Here is an 11,168-nt window from a genome sequence, read left to right on the forward strand (position 1 = left end):
TGGTAAATTATGAGATTGGATTTCTGTGCTTGTGACTCTGTAATATGTTTAGGGATTTGTTCCATGAAAATCAGTCACTGTGAAAATAAGCTAGTTTGCCCACGTTTCAGTGCTTTCTGAACTATGTCCAATTGAAATGAATTAGATTCTTCTAATTACCTGATTGTGTTCCTTGAAAACCACATAATACATATTACCTTCATCAATGAGAGGTTAATCATATGAAGAATTTATTTTATTTATTTATGCACTAGATAAAAATTATGAGATTAAGAATAAAATATCAAATATTCACAATGAAAATAAAAAAAGTGGAGGATCAAAATAAAATTTAACAAACGTCTACATTTATATACAAGATTTAAAGTGTAAAACCACAGTAATTTGTATACTATTTTTATTAGATATACTAAAATGTTAAATGGCTATTGAATAAACATTAAACAAATATTTTAAGAGGATAAAGAAATGCTGGTTTCCTCTTTTGAGGAAGACTAGACAAGTCAGAGAAAATACATTATAATCAAAATAATATTTTATAAACCTGTTATGTTTTACATATTAAAATTTATTTATGCTTAGTTGCCAAGTAAAAATATACTTAATATTTTAAATTTAGTTATTCAGTTAAAAATGTAGATGTTCAAAGAATGCCACTAATAATAAGTTTCACAAATCTTTAACCCTTTCATGTACTTTAAGAATAAAATGGTTAAAACAGATTATTAGTTGGAAAATTCTTTGTAAAAACTTATTTTTATGCTATGAAGATAAATTATCTCCCTATCTAGAAAAAGAGAAACATTTGTTCAGTTTCATTTCAAGCTGATTGATGGATAGTGTTATGGGGCCAGCTGAGCAGTGTTAAGAGAGTTTCGTATCAGTAAGAAAACAACATAGTGATGGTTGACTCATAACCCAAGAAAGATAAAGAGGTCCTGTAAGCAAGATAAAGTCTGCATTGGAATTACCTTACACTCCTGGAGAGTGTATGGCAGAGGGCTAAATACTTCCCATGGAAGTCTGGGTAAAAGGATATTAGAGAGAAAGCAGCTCTGGAAACATAAAGTCCTGTTATGAAAAATTTTGCTAATGGGTAGGAAGACTAAGATAGAAATGGAAGCTAATTGATGGTGAGTTGAGAATGACTGGTAGACAAAAGTCATCATTACTTTTTTATGAAAGACTTACTGTAAGAAGTCTAGCTGTAAACCTCTAAAGCAGTGGTTTTCAACCTGTGGGTCGCAACCCCAGCAGGGTTGCCTAAAGCCATCGGAAAATACATAATGCATATCAGGTATTTATATTCCAAATCATAACTGTAGCAAAATTACAGTTATGAAGTAGCCACAAAAATTATTTTTTGGTTTGGGGTCACTGCAACATGAGGAACTGTATCGCGGGGTCATGGCATTAGAAAGGTTGAGAACCACTGCTCTAAAGAAACAAGGATAATGTCCAAGTTTGGAGTTATTAAAATTAATAGCATTGACCAGACATTTTGATTTGAGTTTAGAAGAATCTGAAAAAGATTTAAAGTAACTATGGGACCTTCTAAGAGTCAAGACTGAGCTAAATAGACATGAACATTCTTAATTTTACATTTAGAGAGAGAGGAATAATATACTATTAAGTAAGTTTAAAAAGAAGTTTGAAAAAGAAAAGAGAAAAAGCAAGCAAGAGAGGAGAAAATAAAATTGTAGCTATTTTGAATTACATCTTTTTAACAGACTGTTATATATGCATATACACATACATACACAGATGAAGAGAATCAAAGTAAAATGTGCTTAGGAATATATATTGATTCTCTTTAAGGTAATAGAACATTATTATTATATCTATTTTCTTGAGAATGATTGTACCAATAATAAAGAAAAATTCAAATATAGGCTTGTTCATGAAGATAATGTGTATAAAACATAATAAAATGTAAAACAACTAGGTAATAAACCATTTCATAAAAATCAATGATCTGTTTTTCCTGAACCATCAAGACTATGATTAAATATTTTTCCTACATTAAGCTCTTGAATGTGATAACTCCTTCAGTTACAATTTTAAGCTAAATGTCAAGAGTATCAGATTTATAAAAAAAGTTTGTTTACTTTTATTAAAGGTGTTTTAATAGCATAAATAATAAATTCAGTAAGTTAATTTTTAAATAAAATGTATGTATTTACTTCTAAACACATATTTTTCAAGCAAAATATTTTCTAAATGTTGAAATATAGACTATCATAAATAATCTAAATATAATTAAGAATATATAACAAATAGATAATTTTTATTTCTTACTTTGCATTAGTGCTATAATTAAAATAATTGAACTTATTTACAAATAGCTGTTTACAAATGCTGAGTTTTGTTGGAAAAGCAAAAATTTATAATATTTTACACAAATCAATAAAAAACTTAATGATAATCCTGGATATAAATTATACTACCAAAAACACAACTAAGGAATGCCAAAGACATAATATATATTTTTGTACTACCATCTATAAATATATTTATTCAATTAATTAAGTTAATTGATTAGTCAACAAATATTAAATCATACATATACTAGGTAGAATAAAACCATGAACAAAACACAAAAAGTTCTTTCTAGTGTTTACAACCTAACTAGAGTAATAAGCAAACACTTATATACTCTTTTTATTATTAAAAGTATTGAGGTTACATTGATTAATAATATTATATAGATTTTATGATACCCAGAATTATAGGAATCCTGAGGACAAAGTGGCATATGGTTTAAAGTAGATACTAAATAAATATTTCTTGAAAATAAATAAATGATTATTTTTTCAAAGATATTTCCAGTGAAAGAATAATATTAAATTGAAAAGGCTATTTACTAACTTAAATTGAATTCCTTCTCACTCAATTATAAGCCATGACCTTGTTTGGTGGGGATAAAACTAAAATCTATTCAATAGTATTTTATTTATTTTCTCCAAATTTCTTTTTTATTTTAATTTTCCTGCCTTCCTGTGTTCTTCATGGCAAATTGCGCTAAGCTATTGGGCTACCAAAGAATTTAGCATTGCAATTCCCAAAGTATGGTTTGTGAGAACCTGGGTGATACCAAGATATTTTCAGGGGATTTATGAGGTTAAAATTACTTTTATAATAATACTAAGATGTTATTCACTTCTCCCATTGTGTTAACATTTGCAACACAGGGCATGGTATTCCAAATCACCGTGCAAAAGTAGTAGTGTGTGAAACTACAGGCCTTTATCAAAAATCAAGGCAGTAGCACCAAATGGTAACAGTAGCACTATATTCTTCACTGCCACACACTCAGTTTCAAAAAACGATAATTTTCATTAGGGATACTCTTGATGAAACAGGAAATGTATTCATTTTATTAAATCTCAACCTTAAGTATACATATCTTCAGTATTCTCTGTGACAATATGGAAAATTGTCAAGGAAAATTCTTCTCCAATTGAGTTACAAGATGACTGCATAAACTCTAAATGACATACCATTTTTTACTTGGAAGAACAACTGAAAAATTATTGTTAGTAAGACATATTAGTGAACACTTTCTTAAATATAAACAAAGTAAATGTATATCATCATTGTTATGAATATCACCATTTCTAAAAAAATTGGAATTTTAGTAAACTGTAACCACGACTATGGGCTTGACAACTTTCTAATACTTAATGACTTTTCTGATGAGATAGATGGTGATACTAATAAAAGCAATTTTTAAATAAATTTTATTTATTGATTTTAGAGAGAGGAGAAAAAAGAGAGAGAAAAAGAGAGATGGGAGTGGGAAACATCAACTCGTAGTAATTGTTTCTCATGTGTGTCTTCACTGGGCAAGCCTGGAGTTTCTAACCTGTGATGTCCACATTCCAGGTCAACACTTGATCCACTGTGCCACCACAGGTCAGGCACAATTTTTGATACATAATTCTGTGTATAAACTTATGGAAAATCTTTATGATTCAGTTAGATAATATTTTCTAAATTACCAATGCATAATATCACAAAATCATGCATAGGTAAGTAACCATTCAAAGTGTGATACGAGCCAATGGATTTTAATAAAAATGTACTGAAAGTTTCTTGACACATTTATCTATATACATATACATATACATATACATATACATATACATATATATATAGTTTTTGGGGCAATGGGTGAAAAGAATGAAGGGAAATATAAACAATAATATTAAGATAAAGCATGAAACAAATGATTATTAAAATGAGTCAGGTGATCAAATCATAAAATATAAAAATGTCAAATCACTATATTATATTCCTGAGACTAAAATAACTAAATTATATCGTATAAAATCTACACATAAATGAAAAAATAAAAGCCAAAAAAATATATTGGTTTTAAATGTTTAACTCTATGGTGCACCAACTCTATATTGCATTATGTGCCAACCACCCAAAGTCATGTACAAATAAATTAAATGTTGAAGTAAGAAGATATAGGATTCAGTGAGAACAAATGACATTAGAAATTATATAACCTAGATATAAGAAGAATTTCTTGGTAAATTTGTGTTTGAGTTGATGATTAAAATATGAGTACAGTTTAGCAAGTTTAAGGGATTTCCAAAGAGAAGGGAAAAAACAGAGTGTGTACAGGTTCAGATGTATCTACAGGTTCAACTTTACAGAGACTTGGTAAAAGTCAGACAATGACCAAGATAGTTCACCATGTTCTGAAATCTTGAAACAACATGATAAAGAAATAAAAATTTAGCTTATAAAAATGTTCTTCATTTATTAATAAAAAATTCAAAATTTATAAGAAATCACTTTTCTGTAAATACAGAGTATTGATTAAGCATATTTATTTTTTCTAAGAATTTAGAATAATACTAAGAATTTATGGTGTTGATTGCATCCTACATAGAAGAGTAAACTGAGTGATTATTTATAGATTATTTTAGTTTTTAGCATTTTCTACTAGACCTCTGTAAGAACTAAACAGCGTGAACTAATTATATAATCCATCTCTGTCATTTCCACAGTATCTAATTTCAGCGTGAGATCTGAATAGGCTATGGTAGAAATTTTCAATTTTTAATTTGATAATTAGTTATAGTTAAATTCATAAAGGACCAAAATGTAAAATAAAAGATAAATTGGTACAGTAAGACACATTGTAGATATTCAATAGACAATTGATTAAAAACATAAAATCAAAGACTAATAGTTTATATTCAAATTTGTGTAAGCTATAATATACTTAAAAGATTTCAGACAATTATTGAATGCCTTTGAATCTCTTGTTTGTAACACTAAAATTTATAACAGAAATCCAATTGTGATGTATACATAAATAGGTAAAATCATGTTTACAGTTATGTGTGACATTCTTTTGAGTAATAAAGCTATTGTAATAATTATAACCTGAATGTCTTTCTCTATATAAATAACTGTAAACTTACTTTTGCCTCCCCCTTGTACATTAAAAATAAAAGTTGTTCTGGTAAGTTATTTGCAAGCATTAAATGTTGGTTCCTGATAAGCATGCTGATGAAGCCAAAAGATGGTTGAGAAAATAGAAACAGAAGTTTAAATGAAGCATAGAGGGGAGGGAAGAGCAGAGGACTTTGCAGGAAAGCAAAAGTTCCAACTTGAACACTAGGAGGGAGATATTTCCATGTCTATATGAATTCAGAATGTATGTCTTTTATTCTCAATGCTATCATGATATGGGATCAAATACTGTAATTTATGTAGGTATAAAAGTTGTAAATAGCAAATACTTAGACTTTTTAACGTGTAAAATTTTCATTTATCACTTTTTTTCCTTTTTAGGAGTTAATATTTTTATTTAAAATAAGATTACTCTTGAGGTTTTTTTATATAAATTAAGTACAAATTTTTGAAATAATTTGAAATATCATCACTGTCAATACCCAATCACTTTCTTTGTATATTTCTAAGCAGCGTATATATAAAATGTGTTTACTGGAAAAGATGTTTAAAATTAAAATTTAAAATTATATTCAATAATGTACCCTATCATCATTGAGAGCACTCAAATTAAAAACAGAATGAGTACAGAGCACTAATAAATTAAGCCTTACTTATTTTATCAGTCATTGTTCACTCAGGAAGAGGGAGACACTAAATATTATAAGATAAGGAATAGATTATAAGAATTAGATCTGACATAAATGTGGGAAGTAAGGAAGCGAATATTCAAAGGGAGAGCCAGCAGCTCAGTGACGGACACACTAGTCAGTCCCTTTGAAGCACTGATCTGAGCTTGAGTGGATTTATGAGGAAAAAAGCACATTTCAGCTTTCCAAACTGGACGTGTCAGCCCTGGTGAGCAAAACATCATTTTTCCTGAAAGGAAAGATAGGCAGAGGTGCACATCTATAATATTTATGGTCAGAAGCTAAAATGGTCAAGAATTGTGATTAGAAAATTAGTGAAATTAGTGACAATGTGGTTGAGGGAACAAGTACTTGAGTTGATCTCCCTTGATTGAAAGAAATGGTGAAGATACATATATCCGAGCTAAATATTTATATACTAAAGAGCAACCTCCTGGAAGAGCATCTTAAAAACTAGGTGGAAAATATGGCCTTTCCCATGGAAGTCAAGCAGCTTCTTCCTCCAGTCATTTTAATTTTTTCCTATTAAAGTCATAAAGTGTGAGTTTAGCTCCAAGCAGAATCAACATCATCCAAGATAGAACAAGTGGCCTATGTGATTTTATATATTCTCTTTCAAAACAAAGTTATATGTTCTTGATTGTATGCAGGATATTTATATAATGTAAAGCAGAAATATGATTGTTATTCTCTATTTAAAAATTAAATGTGGTTTAAAAAATGTGCATTCATACCAAATTTACCATAAAGGGGCTAAGTTTGCTAAATTGCATTTTACTAATGTAATTAAGGTAGCAAGTGTATATCCCAGAATCTTTCATTTATATGGTTAATGTTTGGAATTGGCCAAAATAAGAAGTCGTATGATATTTTAGAAGAAGAAATGAAGGCATACCTGTTACTTTTTGAAAGTCTGTGAGATGACCATGATGACATAGAGACACAGAGATTCCCAATAAATCCAACTTGTCTCTGTTCTTCTCCATCTCCATCCAGCTCCTTTTATTCCCACAACTGGCCTTTTTCCATGAGTGAATTTAGGCTTCAGGAAGCATTTCTGACTATAGCTTCACAAAAATGATACTGCAGAAAAAGCACAGTTTTATGGAAATTTGTCCATAAGATTAATTATTTAAGCAACTAAAGAGTTTTTATTTCAATAAAATTAAATAAAAATATATACATTTTCTACATTATTCAGTGGCTAGAAAAAGAGATGGAAACTTAGGGCAAAATAAAACAAAACAACTAGAGAAAAATAATTTATTTAAACATTTCTGGTTATGTGACAAATGAACTTCTAACCCTAATATGAGAATAAATATAACCCAGCTTTGTATTAAAATGTCATGCTAACTGGTAACCATTTTTTGTGTGAGATAAAATAAAATACTACCTACGATGCACACATTAATAGTAAAAGAGTTCCAGATCCGTGCTTGATCCACTGTGCCACCACAGGTCAGGCCTTAATAGTAAAAGAAATTCATAAAATCATCAGGAGAGATTATGAGAAGCCATTAATTAAAATATGATATTTATTCTTAACAAGTGACAGAGAAAACATTATTTAAATTAGTGGCTTAAACTCAATTTGGAAAATTATTCAATGACATCATAAAAAGCAATGCCTTTTAAAAATTATAAATAGAAAGTTCATGTAGAATTTACAGATGATGCTGACTTTATGAAGTTAAATATTTTATCGTAGAATAGTCAAAATATTATTATTAGAAATTGTCATTAGAGAGATTTGAGAGGACAAATGCATCATGAATATTCCAGAACCCACTAATATCTTTCATCTGAAGAAAATATTTTTTAAAATAATTAACTGATATACTAAAATGTGTTAAAGTAAAATCCACTGTAAAGGAAGAAGAATGTTTGCTTGTCTGAAATGAAGTTGTGCCTCACTACTATAAGAAGTACCTGAAGGCCCTGCCCGGCTGGCTCAGTGGTAGAGCGTCGGCCTGGTGTGCAGAAGTCCTGGGTTCGATTCCCGGCCAGGGCACACAGGAGAAGCTCCCATTTGCTTCTCCACCCCTCCCCCCTCTCTTTCCTCTCTGTCTCTCTCTTCCCCTCCCACAGCTGAGGCTCCATTGGAGCAAAGATGGCCTGGGCGCTGGGGATGGCTCTGAGGCCTCTGCCCCAGGCGCTAGAGTGGCTCTGGTCACAACAGAGCGACGCCCCGGAGGGGCAGAGCATCACCCCCTGGTGGGCAGAGCATCGACTCTTGGTGGGCGTGCTGGGTGGATCCCGGTCAGGCGCATGCGGGAGTCTGTCTGACTGTCTCTCCCCGCTTCCAGCTTCAGAAAAATACAAAAAAAAAAAAAAAAAAAAAGAAGTACCTGAAAAGTTAGCCAATTAATGAATAGTAATGATAATAAATAATAATAATACCAAATAAGAAACCTTAATAAAAGCATACAAATAATGAAAAATCAACTAAAAGAAGGTAAAAACTCAAGAGAACAAATAAAAATTATAAACAAATAATTTATACTGAAATGTTAATGAGAGCTGCTAGAAACAAAACCCTGACGCAATCATGCAAATATGCAGAAAATTTACTATTATTGTCAAAGAAAACACTATTAAGAAGACTATCTCCTGACCAGGTGGTGGCGCAGTGGATAGAGTGTTGGACTGGGATGCGGAAGAACCTGGTTCAAGACCCCAAGGTCGCCAATCTGAGTGTGGGCTCATCTGGCTTGAGCAAAAGCTCACCAGCTTGTACCCAAGGTCGCTGGCTTGAGCAAGGGGTTACTTGGTCTGCTAAAGGCCCATGGTCAAGGCACATATGAGAAAGCAATCAATGAACAGCTAAGGTGTCAAAAACAAAAAACTGATGATTGATTTTTCTCATTTCTCTGTTCCTGTCTGTCTGCCCCTATCTATCCCTCTCTCTGACTCTATCTCTGTCCCTGTATATATATATATATATATAAAGAAGGTTATCAGAGCTTGGTAAAATTGTAGAAAAAAATTAAAATCATCATAAAAGAAATTAAATATAGCATTCAATAAGAACAGAGTCAAAAGAGAGAACCAAAAGGTAGAGAAAATGGATTCAGATAAAATATAACTACACATAAGACAATTAAAATGAAGCTAAACAGAAAGTTAATAATGACTGTAGGGGAAAGGTAAGATACGGAGGACATTCCAAGAAAGTCATCTTATTTTACCTTATGAATAGTATGTTCATGAAAAGAAAAGAACAATGGAAAATAATGCATTTATCATCAATCTATTCATCAATTTAGCTAAGTAAATGTTTATGTGTGTGTGTGATTCAGAAAAATTTTAGGAAGTTATTTAAGAACCCCCCCCCCAAAAAAAAAAAAACCTTCAAAAGTACAGATTGAACAACCCTTGGTTCTAATGTTGAACTTATCTCTTTATCCTGAGATAGCACATGTAAGATGATTGGGAGTCTGTGTCAAAGATAGCCTTTCACTGATTGTTAAAATTGATTTATTAACATGTTATGTTGTTTTCAGATTATCAAAAGAATCATAGTCTAAATCAAATATATGATTACTTCTCCATTCATCAACCTAATGTGAAACAGGAGTTATTTTTCTGGAGAACTACTGATACAAGGAACATATATTATGTTACCTTATCTACAGAAATAAATGACCCTGTGTGTAAGGCTGACAGATGTTAATTCTCAAGCTCCTTAAAGATTTCAACCAGAGAAGAAGCATGGTGACATGATAATTTTTTTTTCTATCCATAAAAATAAATTACAATGCCATAATATAACTATGATGAGAATTCTTTAAGTATTTGTTGACTTCTGATAAAGAATTTTAATCTTAGATTATACAATAATGGTAATGATATGAGATAATACTGTATACTTTTTAGCAGAACTACAAGTGGAAATGTGTAATGAATGAATTTCAAAACTGTATAGAAATTGCAAAGTAGGATAATTTGCTAAAGATAATTTTATGAATATAAGTTAGAAAGAAATTCAGGGTGTTTCAATGAAGCAAAATAATTTTCTGCCTTCAGCATTGAAATAGAAAATACAAGATTTTCAAAAGTATATGCACTGAACCAGAAAACCATGAAGTCTATGTGAAAATTACCATTGCTTATTTTCAGATAGTGAGGTTATGCTTATATACAATTCCTTTACACAATTCTTCCAAAATATTTTCAAATTATTTTTCCATATATTTTTATATTAATTTCAGAAGAATACATGTAGTGTTATTAAGACCTACTGTGTATAAAAACACCATTGTGACTTTCATAAACAACAGTCTCTTCCATTTTGTCAGGCCAGCATTGGCATGATGTTTTGTAAATTTTAGATCCAAAGTACCAATGAGGTCTTAGATATTAAGTAACCACATAATGATACAAAGTTTTCAGGCTGAATGGGGATTCTCTCTTCAGCTGCCCCTTATCATTCATTGCATTTGTTCTCTCTTCCTGGTCCTGTGGCACACTGCTCACATTTTTTTTCTGCTTTCATTTTAGTATAAGCCAAATGGGGGCATTTTAGTATGAGCCAAATGCTTTGTTGTGAATAATGAATCTATAGTAGTAAGTCTGTGAGTTCTTAAACTCTTACTGGTGGTATACACACAATTATTAGTAACATTTTGTGTTAAGAAAGGCTTAGTGCAGCCTGACCAGACGGTGGCGCAGTGGATAGAGCATTGGACTGGGATGCAGAAGACCCAGGTTCAAGACCCGGAGGTCACCCAGCTTGAATGTGAGCTCATCTGGTTTGAGCAAAGCTCACCAGCTTGGACCCAAGGTCGCTGGCTCAAGCAAGGGGTTACTTGGTCTGCTAAAGGCCCATGGTCAAGGCACATATGAGAAAGCAATCAATGAACAACTAAGGTGTCGCAACAAAAAACTAATGATTGATGCTTCTCATCTCTCTGTTCCTGTCTGTCTGTCCCTGTCTATCCCTCACTCTGACTCTCTCTCTGTCTCTGTAAAAAATAAAAAAATAAAAAAAGGCTTAGTGCAACAATACTTAATCATTCTTCCAGCCATAGCTCTCCATCC

This window comes from Saccopteryx bilineata, chromosome 6, assembly GCF_036850765.1.
Source record: "Saccopteryx bilineata isolate mSacBil1 chromosome 6, mSacBil1_pri_phased_curated, whole genome shotgun sequence".
NCBI lineage: Eukaryota > Metazoa > Chordata > Mammalia > Chiroptera > Emballonuridae > Saccopteryx > Saccopteryx bilineata.